General features: G+C 43.8%; 1 protein-coding gene across 1 annotated transcript in view; it reads left to right on the top strand.

Annotated features, from left to right (window-relative positions):
* The window catches only part of LOC111942221 (uncharacterized), a 101,125-nt gene that overhangs the window by 46,609 nt on the left and 37,126 nt on the right, over positions 1 to 17,390 (top strand). The window lies entirely within an intron of this gene.

Here is a 17,390-nt window from a genome sequence, read left to right as displayed (position 1 = left end):
TTCTTTACACCGTTAAGGAACTGGTTCTGTAACTTACAGAGATTGAGTGGTTCCCCTGACTGGACATCACCACACGACCTTATACATTCCAATATGCAAAACAACTATTCTTGCCTAGCAATTGCAAAGCTTTGAGCTCTTCTAGAGGCTTTGTCCTGAGCAACTTTGTTAGGTCCCTCTCTGCTCGGCTGTCGAGCCTGTCCAGGTCCCTCTGGAGGGGTGCATCAGCCCCTGCTCCCGCTTCTGTGCTATCAGCAAACGTGCTGAGGGAGCGCTCCGTCCCTTCTGCCAGGTCACTGGGGAATAAGGCAAACAAGGCTGGCCCCAGCACGGCCCCCTGAGGTCACAACCCCTCTGAGTTTGGAGCTCCACTGTCCACTTCTCCACCCCACTCTCCCTCAGCTGCCTCAGGAGCATGTGATGGGAGGCAGGGACAAAGCCTCGCTGAAGTTCCGGCTGACAACTCAGCCACTGCTCTCCCCGCACAAACCCAGCCAGTCACTGCAGCACAGGTGGCTATGAGATTCCTCAAGCATGGTTTTCCCTTCCTGTTATTCCCGAGCTTTGGAGACGACATCCAGGAGGAGGCGTTCTGTCACCTGTCGGGAGATGGAGGAGAGGCTGATGGGCCTGCAGTTTCTTGGCTTCTTCTTGGTGCCCTTTGGCAAGACTGCAGTGATGTAGGCTTGCCTGCAATGCTCATGCCTCTCTTGTGGAGCATCACTTTGCCTGACCGGCTGAGAAAGCGCCCAGTGCCGGGGCCAGGAGCAGAGATTTCCCCTGGCCCCAAAAGGGAAGGCTGGGCTCAGGCCGTGTGTCAGTGCGACCTGGCAACGGGAGGAGAAAGTAAGGCAGGGAAGCAGCTGCCCAGGGACCAGAGGGGCCCCACACCTCGGCGCTCTGGGCCTGTGCTGCAGGCTCACCTGCCTCTCCCTTCCCAGAATCAGCGCAGGAACATCCAGAGGAGATGGCGGTGTTCTTCAACGCAACGACGGGAGCAGAAGGCGGACAGGAGCAGGGCTCACGCAGGGCTGACCAGGGAGTAGCACTCTCATGGCTCTGGGCATGTCCTGCAAATTCCCCACACCCTCCTCCAAACAATGCACTTTACAGCTTTTTTAGTCTCAGTGGTGTATTTCTCCAATCGCTGACTTGCCATTTAAGCTCCGGTTTATCAAAAATACACAACAAGGGATTCTCCATGGAGGAGGGTTGCAAAAGCCTCTGGATTCCTGACCATTCACCTGTGCCAATGCTCACAGTTATCTCCTAACACACCTGAGCTTCTTGTCTTTCTCTGAGGGAAGGATTCGGCTCAAGTCTAGGAAACGGGGCAGGGGAGACCAAAAGCTTCCCCTGAGACTCTTTCTGGAAGGCCTGCAAGGACCCTGTCTTTCTTTGGGACACAGTGTGATCATTATGCACAGTGTCTTGCCCTAGATGCCCCCTCTATTCCAGAAGGACTTTTGTCCACTTCATCGCTTGTCTGTCCCTCCAGTTCCAGGGCCTCCAACCTGCTCTGTAAGGTACTAAATGTGTAAGTCGACTGCGAGGTTTCAGAATAAAGCAGTCAGCATGGCTCTAACTAGGTTTTTTAGTCAGCCTTACAATATATTTTGAGAAGGAGGAGAGAAGGGGGAGATTCCACACCAGAATCCAGCACAGTCTGGCCAGCTTTCTCAGCTGGGTTCTTGAAGCACAATGCCCAGCGCTCGCACTGCGCCGTCTTTACCTGTGTTCTGGTGACCGGGACCATCCCATGGTCAGGCCCAGGATGATGTTGGTGCCAAAGCCCTGTTGCCTGCAAACATCACACTCTTTTTTTACCCAGCTGGAGCTGAGTTCAGCCTATTTGCTGAGTTGTCTTTATCCGAGTTTTCCTTATCTTGGCAATTCTACCAGATGTCTTTATGGCCCCTAAATCCTGCATCCTTATGTCCCCTGGCAGTGGGCATCCTTCTTCTCAAGCTTTCTCAGCCTCCCTCTGGGGCTGAGATCCGTGAAACTGAGCCTTAAAAAGACAATTGTAGCAACAAGCCCTTTGCTTTCCTAACACCTGGACATCAGTTGGAGCTCGCAGGCTGCTGTGTGTGTCACAGGTGAGATGTCTCTTCTTGTGGATCAGGCTTGAAAGTGTGTAAAGCTCAAGCACGAAAGGCCATCCTTTCTTCACGAAATGTGACCTAGGCCGCAGTTTGCAACAGCTCCGCGCCCGCCCCTTCCTGAGAACCAGACCGCTGGCGGCGCCATTCCGGGGCTCAGGGCGCTCCCTGCTGGGCCAGAGCCGCCATGACAGCGCGGGCGCTGCGCGGCGGGGGCTGGAGGGCGGGAAGGGGAGGGCGGGCGCGAGGGCCGGGGCGGTTGGTGCCCAGAGCCGGGCTGGCGCTGCTCCCTCAGAGCGTTCCCGGCCCGCGCTCGGGAGCCGTGCGGCTCTTGCTCGGGCTCTGGGAGAAGCGTGCGGCCGCTGCTGGGCCCCGGCCCGCAGATCTCGCTGCTGGCCGAGGCTGGCCGAGGCTGCAGTGCCAGAGCTGCCGTGCGGCGTGGCACTGCCAGGGCCTCCCGGCCGGGCCGGGCTGGAGGCGCCCATACCTGAGGGAAAGCCCGCCATGGCAGCGCCGGGGCCGCTCCTACCCCGGGGCCGCCGGCAGGAGCCACGGCTGGGACGTGCCAACAGACCGGCACTGCTTGCACGTCTTCAGTAGATGGAGACGGTGCCCGTGACTAGGCTGCAGGGCTCCAGTGTCAAAGGGCTTTGAAAAGTGTAAATTACTATATTTTTACTACATAGCTTTGTGTTTTGTGAAAAATGAGGTACACATTTTTTTTTTAAGTAGAATTTAAAAGTCTAATAGAAAGACAAGTAGGAGATAAAGTAAAATATACAGATGTGGCCAGGTGTCTCTTCGTTCAGCTAAGAGAGCACACTTTGTTAACAAAGGATTGTCCCTTAAAAGCAGAACCCTACTATATAGTCATAAATTCTCATACAGAATTCAGACATTCTTCCTAACTTTGAGGTGTTCTTTTGTTTAGTTTTTAACTTCCCCTCTTCTCAAGAGATCAATCTCTTGGTGCCACTGGGTTTTACCTTCTCCTATAAGGGGTGCAATAAATTCCTCTCTTGGAGGGTTTGGAGGACTGCTGTCTTCATCTGGACAAGGTAATCTTAAGAATGCAGGGGGGTCTCTGACTATCTTTTCAGTCTCTGGGTTATATAAACAAAAGTAGTTTGTGCTTAAATATCATGTTATAGCCTAACATCTATATGTATTGTACCACTATTTCTAAGTTTCATCAATAACAGAAATAAAAGAACCTATATTAACGCACAAAGTTTTCTAACCTTACACATATAACTTTTATTTTAATATTTGCGAAAAGCCAATAATAGAATATGCACTTAGAACATGTAGGAAATTAAGTCACTTTTTTTAAACTTTTTTAAAAAAATCTTCTTCTCCACTTCTTTTTCCAGTTATTTGATACAGTGAATTACGGCAGAATTAGCCCACGGCAGAATTACAAGACTGTAAGTACTATAAAACGAAATAATTTTTTACATTCTTCTGTCTTTTTACATTCTTCTGACCATTCGAACTTATGTTGGCTTGATGTGACCAACAGAAGAGTTTAGCTCTGCTTTTAATTCAAACAAGGAGCAGAGCTGGAACCCGTTGAAAAGAATCTCTTCCTTTCCTAGCTTATGCAAACTGCCAGGGTTCTTTTTTTCCAGCTCTGGGCTGGAATTTAAAATTATCCCAGCAACAAACACTCCTGTAAAGTAACTGATATAAATTAGGGATTTGTTGTGTGTGCTCACTAACCCCTGAGCCCCTCCGAGCTGCAGCTCCCTGTTCTCTTTGCAGACAGAGGCTGGCTATGGATGACAGTCGTGCGTCTGGCCTGATGCACAGCACATCCACACAGGAGCTAAGGGATCATCCTTGCACAGCCCATCCTGGAAGAAGAGAGTTCACTGATGAATCCGACACCGTTTTATGGCATGGCAGCAGAATAAAGGCTAGAATTGGTCCTGTTCCAAGCCCTTTACATTTTGCTGTGTGTAATGGACACAGGAACTACGAGTTTCCTATTCATGCACAATTTGCTGTCTGAGAGCACACATGTTGCCACCTGTTAGTTTATCTTCATTAAGTATGTTTGTTCACCTTCGTTGAGTTTAGAGTTGGTTTGTCCCAGTTACTCCCCCACTATCCCGATATAGTTTGTTCCCAGTTGCCTGTCATTGTAAACCTCTCCCCTCTTTCCAGATTGTTCCCCATCCATCACTTTGGTCCTACCCCCAAGCCCTATCAATCTATGTACACCACACCTTTTGTTCTGGTTCCTTCCCTGCTCATCATCCCTTACTCGATGCCCTATTGGTTGTATAGCTATCCTCCCTCCCCCAAGTCCCTACCATTGGATTTGTGTATTGTAACCCCTTCCCACAACACCTCCCCTGCTGCAATATTATTGGTTGTTGTATGAGCCGCCCACAGGCTTTAAAACCTGGAGCACAGAGGTGCCCAGGGTCTCGGCTCGGACTTTCTTCTCGAGGTCCCAGCCCTGTCCCTCATCGCCTTCTCCCTGCACCTGCTGGAATAAACTTGTTCCTGGGAAATTGGAGGACTCCGAGCACTCTCTCTCCCTTTACTGCACCTCGTGTCGCCCTGCATAATATAGAGCCCAAGCCCAAAGGAGCTCTAGAGGTTCCAGGTCGAGCCACACAGTGCTCGCCTGGTTCCCCACTCCTGCCGCTGATGCTTGGCACGAGCTAGCCGGGGCGTGAAGGGCCAAGCGGGCAGCGACACACACAGTCCTCAAGGTCACAGGGGCTTGCAGATCTGTGTCTGAGATGACTTTAAAAACAAAACCAACCTTTATGTGCAACACCTGTGCTTCAGAACTTTACAATACAAATCACAAGCTGATTCCGACTGTTAAGTGGGAAAAAACTAAACCAAAGAACAAAACCAATACTCTGACCCCACAAAACAAACAAAGAAAAGAACCACTAAGAAAACCACTAAGAGAACCACTAAGAAAATAAACCAGAACCAAAAATAAATCAGAACCAAAAATAAACCAGAACCAAAAGCCCCACAAATCCAGAAAAAGATAAAAATCAGGTGAAGGAGGCAGAGATCCAAGAGCAACAAATGGGCAGAGGAACTACAAAAAGACAGGTAATAAGAAGGGGCAGATAAGAAGTGGCTATGGCACCAAGCTAGCCAGGTCATCTGAGATACTCTTCTCACACTTCTGAAAACCATCTGACACAAAAATAAACAGAAAATAAATGATGATGTCTGTGATAATGGGGCTCTGCATGTTTAGCTGTAATCTATCCACTGTGTGTAAGTTCTGTTTCCTTATTAAGTCACATCATCTGGCAAGGCTGTTTTTCTGTCCAAAGAAAAAACACTGCAGTGGAAAGGAGGCCAGCTTGGAAAATACTAAAAGCAAGAGCTAAAAATAATGTGTTGTTTGGTTGGTTTGCTGTTTGCTCATGGGTTTTTTGTCTGTCTTTGAAAGGAGCTCCTTGGATGTTAATGCAAGCAAGAAGTCCTTTGTAAAGGGCTGTCTTTGCAAAACACCTGCCACTTCTGTGATGCAAGACAGAAACAGCTTCCCTTGGGCTGCAGCTGGAAGGCTTGAAAATGTGTTCCAGAAACTCGTGATATGACAGAGTCTGATGAACACAATTTAATGTCATGAACTGCAAGATGTAAGTTACCTGATAAAATAATCCGAGTATTTCTATGGCAAGCAGCAGGAAAGGGCTGTGCATTGGAATGACAGGAAACAGCCCCAGAGTGCATGATGGACAAGTTTCCCAGCCAGAGCAGACCAGAAGCACTGGGAGCACAAAGAGACACACCCAGGAGGCCCAGCAGCTCCTTGCTGAGGGCCCATTTCATGCAAGGACTGTCAGTCAGAATATTAAATCAATTAAAAATAAAAGGGTGGGGGCAGGCAGCAGTGAGGTGGCCTCAAAGGTTCAGCTCTGCACTCTGCTTTTGTCACCAATATTCTCCTAGTTCCTGTGTTGGTTTTCCTAGAGAATTTGTAGCCAACAGAGCTTCCAGTCCCTTTGATCAAATCAGTCTTAAGAGCAGTTTGAGGCTGTGTCAGTCATTTGGATGTGAGCACTGACAGGGCTCCAGGCAACAAAAGAACATTAAGTGCAGGCCACCCCTACAGCTTTTCATATTAATGAGCACAAAGCCTTTATTTTTGCAAACAGAGGGATGTTGGGGGCATTTTTGCACCATCAGGTTGAGGTACAAGGCTGCGGATCTACACCGCACTGTGGTAAGGAGAGGAACACAGGTGGGGACAATCCAGGCTGTTAGCAGTGCCCCCACCCCTTCATTAGGGACATCACAATTGCTTTTTGAGCTCCTAAAGCTGCTGGTGAACAGCTCTTCTTCTTTTCTCGCCCCCTGCACACTGACAGGCAAGTTGAACAGAAAATCTGCCCCTCCATCCATAATCTCTGAGCACCAAAGCAAAGAACAACAACAAAAAAAAAAAAACAAAAAAAACCAAACAAACAGAAAAGAAAAGATCACTTTGTGCCCAGGCAGATGTTTTTAAGAGCTTTCTAAGATTGACTAAGCCAGTGCTAACACCATTAATCTCAACAAATATTTTTACTTCCAAAAGTATTGTGCTGAATGAAGTGTCACACATTGTGTGCCTTGCACAAAGCATGGGCCGGCTGCTGCCATGCACAGGTGGGTGCCGGGTCAGACCCTTTACCTTCAGAACCAGCCCTGCCTTCCTGAGGGACAGAAATTCATCTGTCAGAATCCCTTGGAGCTTCTGGAGCTGCTCTTGGCTCACCTGTGGATAATTGGGCTTCTGTGGAGAACTTTGAGCTTGGTTCCAGCACATGGGGTCTGCAGAATCTAAGCAGCATCTTTGTGGGGCTGAGAGGAATGACGCATTTGCCTTTACAAACAAGCTGTGGGTCTGCTGAGGAATAAAAATTGGATATGGAAAGAGAAAAGAAACAATGGTGAAAAACCATAAATGCTATAAGAATTAAAAATTAAGAGGGAGAGTTATACATTAGAATGGAATCTTAGGTATCAGGCACTCTGGGAAGTCTGTACCTCTCAAGTACTTCAGCCAATGGGGAAAAAGAGAGGGATGTGTCACCAGGAAATTAGGATATAAAGGAGGCTGCGTCCTCCAAAAATTGGAGAGAACCCAGGGGAATGCCCCATGGCCTGGCCCTTTATTCAAATAAAGTGAAAGGACTCTTCTGTCTCCGTTTTGGACATAAACCTCTGGTGTTTGTGGATTAATTTTCCTGACAAATGGTGGCTCTGTCCGGGATATTTGCACCATCCAGGGCGGTGGGCAGCGAGCGCAGCTGAAGGCGCCTCACCCAGTTTTGGTGGCCAGCTCCCCTTGGTGGTGGCCAGCACCGGGCGATCGATTGGGTTCCCGAGACTGTCCAGGAGACAGACGAGAGGTGGACCAGGGGGGTCCATGAAGAGTCCACAAGGAAGGACCACTGAAAATCTCACTGGTGAGTAAAATGGGATCTTTGGGGAGCAAACTTGAGAGTGCACCCATGGAGGGTTGCAAGGGTAAAGCTGGGAAGGGCCCCCAGCAAAAGCAATGACAGTCCCATAATAGCCCCCAAAAATCCCTTGGGGAGAATGCTGAGCTCTTGGGACAGATTGTGCATTCACCAGGAGGTAACTGGGGAGATAATGGTAAAATATTCTTATTTTGTGTGGCCAGAATATAAATTGCCAAAGGGGCTTATATGGCCGCCTTATAAAACCAATGGAATTTGTTTGTGTCGCATTTTATGGAACTAGGTAGAGGAGAATTGGAAAAGATAGACTGAAAGGAAATGTAGATTGATATGGTTTTGACAAGCAGAAGGAGAAATCTATGTGTCAAGAGAAAGAGGAGGAAGAGGAAAACAGTGAAGATTAGGATGTTTTTCAGCACCTTCCCCTGTCTTGTAAGCCAGTGTTGCCAGCTGCAGGTCCCCTGTATCCTCAGCTTCTGGAGCAAAGGGATCAGGGCAATGCTGTTCCTATGGTTCCGCCTGCAAATAATAATGGTGTAGTGGGAGGGGAGCAGCATATCATACCACCCCCTAGAACTAGAAGAGGAGCTCAGTTTAGGGCATTAGCCCCCCAGACCCAAGAGACAGGGGTACACCAGATGCCACTCAGCCAAGTTCCTTTGGGAGGTCAGGGGGGAGGGTTTGGCTTTGTCATTGTAGCACTTAGCACCCAGGATATAAGTGGATTGAATAAAGAATTACCCCCATATTAAGATGATCCCATAGGGGTAGGGAAATGATAGAAGAAGATTTGGGCAATGCAGATTATACCGAGAAAGATTGAGATTTTCTTTTGGGGGTTTTGTTTGGGTCATCAGAGAAACAAACGATTTTGCAGAAAGCTGGGCAGCTGTGGGAAGATGAACATCCACAAGCAGTGGGGGAGTCTGGACCTAATGCACCTACAGTGGATGATGCCAAGCCCCAGGCAGAGCCCCAGTGGGACCCAAATAAACAGGCCAGTGTGGCTCACCTCTGCAATTAGCATGCTTACTTGATTAGGGCAATCAAATCAGTGGCTCCCAGAACTAACAACATAGCTAAGGCTATGTGGTTAGAACAAGAAAAACATGAAAGCCCCTCTCATTGGTTAGAGAGGATTAGGGATGCCTTGCGGAAGCATGGGGGGATGGATCCTGAAGGACCAGCCTTTGACACATGACTGAAGGTACAATTTGTTACTAAGGCCTAGCCTGATATAGGGAAAGTGTTACAAAAAGATCAAGAGTGGCAGAATACGCCTCTAGAGGAATTGGTTAAGAAAACCCAGCAAATATATGTAAGAAGGGATGAGGAAAAAGCAAAGGCTAAGGTGAAAATATTTGCAGACTTTTTGCAACCCCAAATGAATACACCACAGGGTTCAAGGGGTCCCCCGGGGCAGAGGGGACGGCATTGGCCACAAGGAAGTGGCAGAGGCGTTCCCTCCTCGACAGGGAGAGCCGACCCAAAGAGCGGCTGGGGAGGAACCAGTGTGCTGCCTGCAAGGCAGAAGGGCATTGGAAAAGGGAATGTCCACAGAAACAGCTGGACCCTCAGGAGGAGGAAGTCCAGAGGATCATTATAATGGATTGTTAAGAGTGTCAGGAGCTCCCATGATATCAAGGACCCACCACTTTAGAGCCCCTGAGAATTTTTAAGGTGGGTCTGGATCGAGAGGAGGTGTGTTCTGGTACACACACAAGGACATCTTGACCCACCTTAAATTTTATACCTAAGGGGCAGAAACTGCCAAAAAGATCATTGGTTATTCAAGGAATGAGTGGAAAGGATGAAGGAGTGCATTTTATTCACCCTCTCTTAATAGATGTGGAGGACAGGTTTAAAATGCATAAATTCCTCTTTCTTCCTAATTGTGATTGTAATTTAAGAGGAAAAGGTTTGATGACGAAAGTGAAAATGCAAATTAGGATTGTAAAAAATGACACGGAGTCCAACACTGTAATATCTTTGTGGAAAATGTCTGAAAAGGCTTATGCTAAAATAAACCTGGAAGTGTGGTGAGACCCAAAGAAATACAAAAAACTTGACACAGAGCCTCTCCAAATGACTTTGAAGCAACCAGGACAAGTGGTGTCTAAAAAGCAATACCCTCTTTCAAGGGAGGGAAAGAAGGGGTTACAGCCTGTCATTGAGTCCCCGCTACAAGCAGGTCTTTTAGGGCCATGTATGTCTCCCTACAACACCCCTATCCTGCTGGTTAAAGCACCAGCTAGAACCTACAAGATAGTGCAAGATTTAAAAATAATAAATGAAATTGTCAGATCAAGTCATGCCACAGTTCCAGATCCCTATACAATCCTGAACCAGATCCCTTCTTCACATCAGTATTATTCAGTCCTGGATTTGAAGGATGCTTTCTAGGGGAGTCCAATTGCAGAAGACAGTAAAGAGTATTTTGCCTGTGAGTGGGAACAAGAGGAAGGAAAGAAAATAGGGAAGCAACAATTGACATCGACAGTGCTCCTGCAGGGATATCCAGAGTCACCGGTTTTGTTTGGGAAAGCTTTGCAGAAAATATGAGAAGAGTTTACTCCAGCCTCAGGAGTTAGGTTGTTACATTATGTGGATGATTTGCTTTTATTAGGGGAACAGGACAAGGTAGTTGAAGAGGCTACTGTAAAGCTGCTTAATTTTCTTGCTAAAAAAAGACTTGAGTGTCCAAAAAAAAGGACAGTTAGTAGAAAAAAAGGTCAAATGTTGAGGACGTATTCTGACTGGAATGTTACGTATATTGACCCAGAAAGAATACAAGAGATTTTAGTGGTACCATTAGCCCAGCCGAAAAAAGAGTTACAGCAGTTTTTAGAGTTATTGGGGTAGTGCAGAGTATAGACTGAAGATTTTTCTGTTGTGGCCAGACCTTTATATTTCTTTTAAACCCAAGACAATCCTAATGTCATCCTATGGACACCAGAAGGAGAGCAAAGCTTTAGAGAATTAAAATACAAATTGGTTAATGCCGCAATTTTTCTGAGTCAGCCCTTCCTGACTCAGAAAAAGAATTTGAACTATATGTGAATGTAAAACAGGGTGATGCTAAAAGAGTTTTGGTGCAAGAGGGAACACGGAGACCTGTTGCCTATTTTCCTAAGCCCTTAGACCTGGTGGCCAGATGCTGGCCCCTTTGTCTGCAAAACTGTGCAGCCACAGCTCTGATCACGGCTAGAGCCTGAAAGCTGACAAGGGGGAAGGTATCTGATTGTTAAAGTTTCACATCAGATTAAAGCTTTGTTAACTAAGAGACCCTCTAAGTAGATGACCAGTGCTCAGTTATTCCAGTATGAGTCTTATTTAATGGAACCAGAGGATTTAGAATTTAAAATTAGGAAAAGGTTTAACCCAGCCTCCTGTTTGAACAGCCCTGAAGAGGGGGGACAGGAAGAAACCCATGACTGCATTCAGGTAGTAAATCTCCAGATGCAAATGAGAGAAGATTTATGAGATAGTCCCTGGCCTGAGGGAGAAAATGTGTTTATAAATGAGTCTTCAAGAGTGCTAGAAGAGAAATTATTTACAAGATATTCTATCGTCAATAGAAAGCAATTAAGAAAAAAAGGAGGCGGTTACTGCCCACCTGGTCAGCTCAGACAGCAGAACTGTGTGGGCTTGTGAGAGCCTGTGAATTATATCAGGATGTAGAGAATATTTTAACAGAAGGTGGGCATGATATTTTAGTAAAAGCCTGTCTGCACAAACCAGCCTTTGGTATAAGTTGCAATATTAAAGGCTAATGTCCTTGAAACTTTCCTGAAGCAGAGAGAATGAAGAAAAACAATATCCTTGTGTCTAAGAGAAAAAATGTAAACCTGTGTGTATAAGCCAATGGTAACATGCTTAGCCTGCGGACCCTGTAAAACCCTATAAGAGTGTGCTAAAGATAGAAATAAACGATGTTTGCCATACTTCTGTGAAGACTGGTGAATAGTCTGAGCTGTTTCTCAATATCTGGCACTCCAAACAGAGACCCTGAAGGCAGGGGGCTTCAGCAGGTCGGTGTGTGGAGAGACGCGGTTGTGGACCATGGCTGGTGGAGCGGATCCATGTGCGGAGAGATGCGGTCTCGGATCGGTACCGGGTAGGCTCGCCCGTGCGCGGGGAGACACTTTTAGCACCGCAATCTTACCTAAGTTCCAACTTTACTGCCCTGCAAGAAGAGAAACCTGATTTAAAATGGTTTCACCTGAACCAGGGGGACGTGGGGGAAAGCACTGAAGTGTGCACAGAGAACAAAGGCACCCCCAGGGCAGAGGCAGTGCAGAAGAAGCTCCAAGGCCACGCTGGACAAATATCAGCAATTATGGAAACAGTTGAAACAAAAACAGGTGGCTCAGACAGCTTCAAAGAGAGACAAAATAGCCAAAAAATCGCAAACTATATGGTATCAAATTTGAAATTCATCACTGTAATTAAAAGTTGATAAGCTGCAATGGTCACCATTGTTACCACCTGGCCCTGAGAGGCTTTTCGTGTAACATCGCCTGTTTTTGTAAAATGGTGACCTTTTTCCTCTATCTGTGAACAACGAGAGAAATATTGAGAGAAAGAACTGCATTTGTTAAACTTAACTTTGTGAGGTTTTTTCTTTCTCTCGGTTTTTCCTCTCTGCAAGAGTATGTGGGGGATGATGGAGACATTACTCAGACCTTCTAGAGATAACAGCAGCAGAGCAGCAGCAGAGCGGGAAGTTCACCCCCCTGCTACCGCTCTAAGAAAAAGCACCGGGACAGTATCCAGTTTGTTAAAAAGTCATGATTCATTGGGTTTTTAAAATGTTTCTGTATACCCTGTTAGAGTGAATTTTGTGTTTTAAGTAATTATGAGTTAATGCAGTTGCAGTTTTTTGGAGAAAAGTATTGTGATTCTTTGAAAGTTAAAAAGCGCCTTGTTTAAAAAGTGTTTAAGGTGAATATTAACAGAAGTAAAAGTTACCTTGCAATAATTAGTTTTAAAACCTAATGTTAAAATATTGAATGATTTAGAGCTCCTAAGAAAACAACCTTCCAATTAAAGTTATCTACAAAAGAGATTTATGGTTTCAAAAATAATTAGCGAGGAGAACTTTACTGTAAAAGACAAAGTGAAGTTAAGCATATATTACCCATTTGTTTGTTTTTTCCACAATTTTAATAAGATAATTTCAATGTCAATATTTTTTGTTATAAAAGACACGCGTAACATGTAAATATATATTCCAAATGGGACTTCAGATTGTAATTAAAAATTGGACTTGATGTTGCTTGATGTTGCTACAAAAGCTGAATGGCAACTTGCCAAATCATGTGTTGTTGTGGTTTTTCTTTAGTAAAAGTGCACTTTAAAATCCTAACCAATTTAAGTATATACTAGGCAAATTCCTTTTATGAATAAGTATTTTAGCAACATTTGTAATTATTGTGAGTTATTATTAGAGCAAATTGAAACAGAATTTTTGTGTATTTCTTATATATTTATAATCATTATAGTGAATCCATGCTACTGTTATATTGTGTCTAAAAAGTATATGCCAAACACTCAGTTGCCTTTTTATAATAATAGAGGAAGATTAAGTTATGCTTTTATTTGATATAGATTAAGTGTTAATAGAATTAAGCAAAACTAAGTTTTATTATGTTTAAGTTTGAATGTTTTTAAGTTAAGTTTTATAAATTTGATTTTCTTTTAAGGTTTTGTTATTTCCTTTTGTTATAACTAACTTTCATCATGTTTAAATATGGTTCAATTTGAATTGTTCTATGTTTTGTTAAACATACTTGTTTAAACTGTAAAGGATAGTTATTTCTTTTAGAGAAATGGAGATGACTACAACTAAAACAGCTGTGATAGAACACTGATGAACCTGCTTGTGGATAAAAGTGAATGCAGTCTGTGACACCCTTGATTTCATTGGGAGTTCTATTGGTTTTTGCAATCACTGCAGTTTTTGTTTTTTATAGCTTTCTTATTTTTCAGTGTTTCCAGAATTCCAAGAAAATGTACCATTGCTGAGAGTCAGCTGCCATGGGAGAGCTTCAGATTAAACCAACTGCTGAATGGTTGAATTGGTCTGGTACCTGAGGCTTCTGATCATTTGCTTTGTACAAATGCATTTTAACAGTTTGCTGTGCTGTAAGCATCTCATAGCTGCTACTATTGAGAACCTTGTTTTAGAAATGAGTTAAGAGGCATCTTTCCAGTTTAAAGCCAGGCCCTGGCCAAGCCTTGACTTTACCTGGACAGAATGTTTGCCAACAGATCCAGATGTTTTCTGCACCAAATCAGTATCTGAGTCACTTTTTGACTCAGCAATTTGACCCTATTAATATGACAACTGGATCAATTTTGAAGTGAGCTTGGAGAATCATTTCTGGAGGTGGTTGTCCAATCCTTCACTGATTTCTTTTGTTTGTTTGCAGACTCCATGATTCTGGTGCAGTATTTTATTGGTTAGTGGTAGTTTGATATTATATATGTTATTAATAATGTTTCTGATTTGATTGATTTTTAACTGCCATGGGTTTTTATTTATTGTGTATATGGTTTTGTGTTAATGTTGATGTGTATGACAGAAGTACATCTCATTTTATTATTTTTTTTTAAAAAAAAACAAAACAGGGGGAATTGATGCCCTAGAAGCATTTGATTAGTGTAATATGTGCATTAGAAATTTGGAGCAAAATAATGAAATATTTATATTGAAAGTTTAGAAAGATCATATAACTTAAATTTCCAATTGGGTGAACCATAGCTAAGCCAAAATGCTTCATTAACTTCAAGGGGAGAAGAGTCTGTGTTTTGTTGCAGGTTCAAAAAGGTCACCTGTCCATCTGACCAGACTGTCTGCCTCTGAACAGATGAGATCCAATAAACACAGACGTCACCACACAACCTTGGTACTCCAAACAGGATCAGAAGTGGAGCTGTCAGGACACAGTTGTGTCTGAGCTCTACACAGACAGTTTGCCAACAGAAATTTTGTGTTGTTCTCATGATGTTGTGTCTCTACCAATTCTTTCAGTTATTCTCTGTTTTAAGATTTAGAAGGATGTGAAGAACAAGCTGAACATCGATGCCCTCACTCAGTCACCGATCAGCTGCCAGTTGACATCACAGGAGCAGCGGACATTCCAAGACTGAATCACGTTAAATCATTGTTTGTGAGAAGAGTTTTATAGAAGATCTAGAAGAGTGTAGAGACTCCATCTAACTGTATATAAAGCAAATTGTAATTGTATTTGACCCTTTCAGCAAATTGCTTTCACGCTTAGATTGCATAAATACCAGAGCACGTGTGTTAGAAGTAGTTAGATAATTGTTTAAGATAAAGAGTGTAGCTTGTGTGATAATTGTTATTTGTAGGTTATTGATAACTTTAGAAAAGATATTAGTATGAAGTATAAGTATTCCCCTTTCAAGAGCTAATATAAGCATATTTGAAAGTTCATTTAATGTTAATGCCTTAATTGTGAGTCTGCAGGCATGGTGTCATTTGCATGGAACACACTGCTTATGGTAATTGTGCTGTGCATAGTCCCAGCTGTCTGCTAACTAACATCCAAAAGTGACAGAACATATGGGTCACTCTAGCACACTTGAGTGGCCAAAAAATCGATGTGTTTTAGCCTAGCCACACCTGGAGATCCTTTTCACACCTGTCTCATAGGAGTCCCTGAATGGGATCCTCAAGCATTTAAAGGTTTAGTTAGTAACGAGACTCGACTGAATCAATTGGCAATGTCGCAAGAGTGCAATCGCACTGCTGGCTTCACATCAAGACAACTTGAAGCCTGCTGGCAAGCAAAAATTATCAAAGTTCTAAATGTTACCATAGATCCCCAAAAGAACTGGACTTGTTAGGTTCCACCAATACCTCAGGTGGATGAATAATGTTTGAACCCCTGACAGAAAGCCACTCCAACAAAGTAATGCAACACTGAGCTCTAGTTAACCCTATAGTTGATCTCGTTACTAACACTGAAAGTAAAGCTTTTATTCATGGTGCAATCTCACAGGACAATTACCAAAGCGATTACCTAGTTCAATATTCCTAATCTGTGGAGATAGAGCATGGAATGGAATTCCTGCTAGTCCACATGGAGGACCCTGTTATCTTGGGAAACTTACTTTGTTCCATCCAAGCTTTCATCAATTGCTGAATGTAACTGATAAAATAAAAAACATCAAACAGTCAAAGCGAAGCGTGAATGAATTACAATGTAATGATGTTAGAGACCCAGACTTTTGGAATCGTGGTATAATATGGGCAACCTCCTTCTTTACTCCAGGAGCAGCTGCTGCTAAAATCTTGTCAACTCGAAAAAGGCTTGCTTGCTGGACTAGAAAAGAATTCTACTAAACATCCACAATGTTAAGTGAACTTTCAGCTGATGTGAGTAGTGTACATCATGCAATATTATAAAATTGAGCTGCAATCGACTTTTTGCTCTTAGCACAAGGCCATGGTTGTGAGGAGTTTGAAGGCATGTGCTGCTTGAATCTTACTGATCATTCAGTTTCCATCCACAAACAACTACAACAGCTACAGGATGGGTTACATGCCCTGAAAGAAGATAGTGACACCATTGGAAGTTGGTTCGCCAGCTGGGGCATCACTAGATGGTTGAGGCCTCTTGTGCTAGAAGGGGGATGGAATTTACTTATAATGTAATTGGGATGGTGGTTTTAAGTTGTATGTTATCCTGTCTTCATAGAAGTGTAGTGTAACTTTTCTTTAAAAACTTGTTTTTCTGTTTCTCTGTTTCTGCTGTATCTGTTCTGTATTTTTCTGTCTCTTCCCGGATTTCTTAGCCTCCTTTGGACTGAATTCTTTTGGGATTCTCCCTTGTGGGGAGCCCTGCTTATCTCAGTTCTTCTGATTTGAAGAAAACTCTCGAGCTCGTTAGAATCTTGTTTCTCATGTTTATTAACAGGTCATCACAAAACTTAACAGGTCTCTCCAGGCTGGCTACACAAGGTTAATCTTTGCAATCTGGTACATTTCTTTCTTCTGATGGTACAAACAAGGCCTTGTGGCACATTTGTGTCTGATGCACAAAATGGCTCTGAACTACGCAGTTCTTTTATCTTTATACCTATTGTTACCTAATTAACAATAGACACGTATATTATTTTTCTTAATGACCCAAAGACCCATCACCTGTGTGCAGCACTGTGGCATTTTCTGTCCAATCACTTACTATTACCCAAAAATCTCTAGGAGAAGAACATGAAGAAGAAAGAAGAAGGGACAAGAGACAACACCCTAAATCCTCCATCTTGTCTCCTGTTCTCTAAACTGACTTTTTCACCCAGTGATTTTAAAAAACTTTCTAATCTACACACTTACACTTTTAGCTTTTATTATCTACCTTTAACATTTGTTCTCATATATCACCATGAAAACATGCTCATGAATTTCATGTTATATGAAATTCAGTGTTTTTCTGGATCTTATAACTAAGTATCAGAAACAAGGGCACACACTCTGTATTCCAGACTCCAACAGGTTCTGATCACTCAGAGCAACCAGAGGTTTTTCAGGAAGCAGAAAGCCTTTATTTTGGGTTTTTCAACCCAATTTTGGGTTTTTTAAGGTGTTCCAATACAGGTTGACTTGGTAGAAAGAACAAGACCTCCCTCATCCCACTGGTGGGACAAGAGAAAAACACTATCAGGACATCTGTGTCTTGTTTTGGGAAAGCAAACCTTACTCTCACTGACACTCCTTGAGAGAGAAAATATTCCCCAAAGACTTTCCCTTGGGAACAATCAGCCCCTGAGAGCTTGAATGTCTCTCAGGTTCAGAAAATCA

The sequence above is a fragment of the Cyanistes caeruleus genome, chromosome 11, assembly GCF_971803275.1.
Source record: "Cyanistes caeruleus chromosome 11, bCyaCae1.hap1.1, whole genome shotgun sequence".
NCBI classification, from domain to species: Eukaryota; Metazoa; Chordata; class Aves; order Passeriformes; family Paridae; genus Cyanistes; species Cyanistes caeruleus.
The sequence above is the reverse complement of the archived record's forward strand: the minus strand, read 5'-3'. Positions and strand labels throughout refer to the sequence as shown.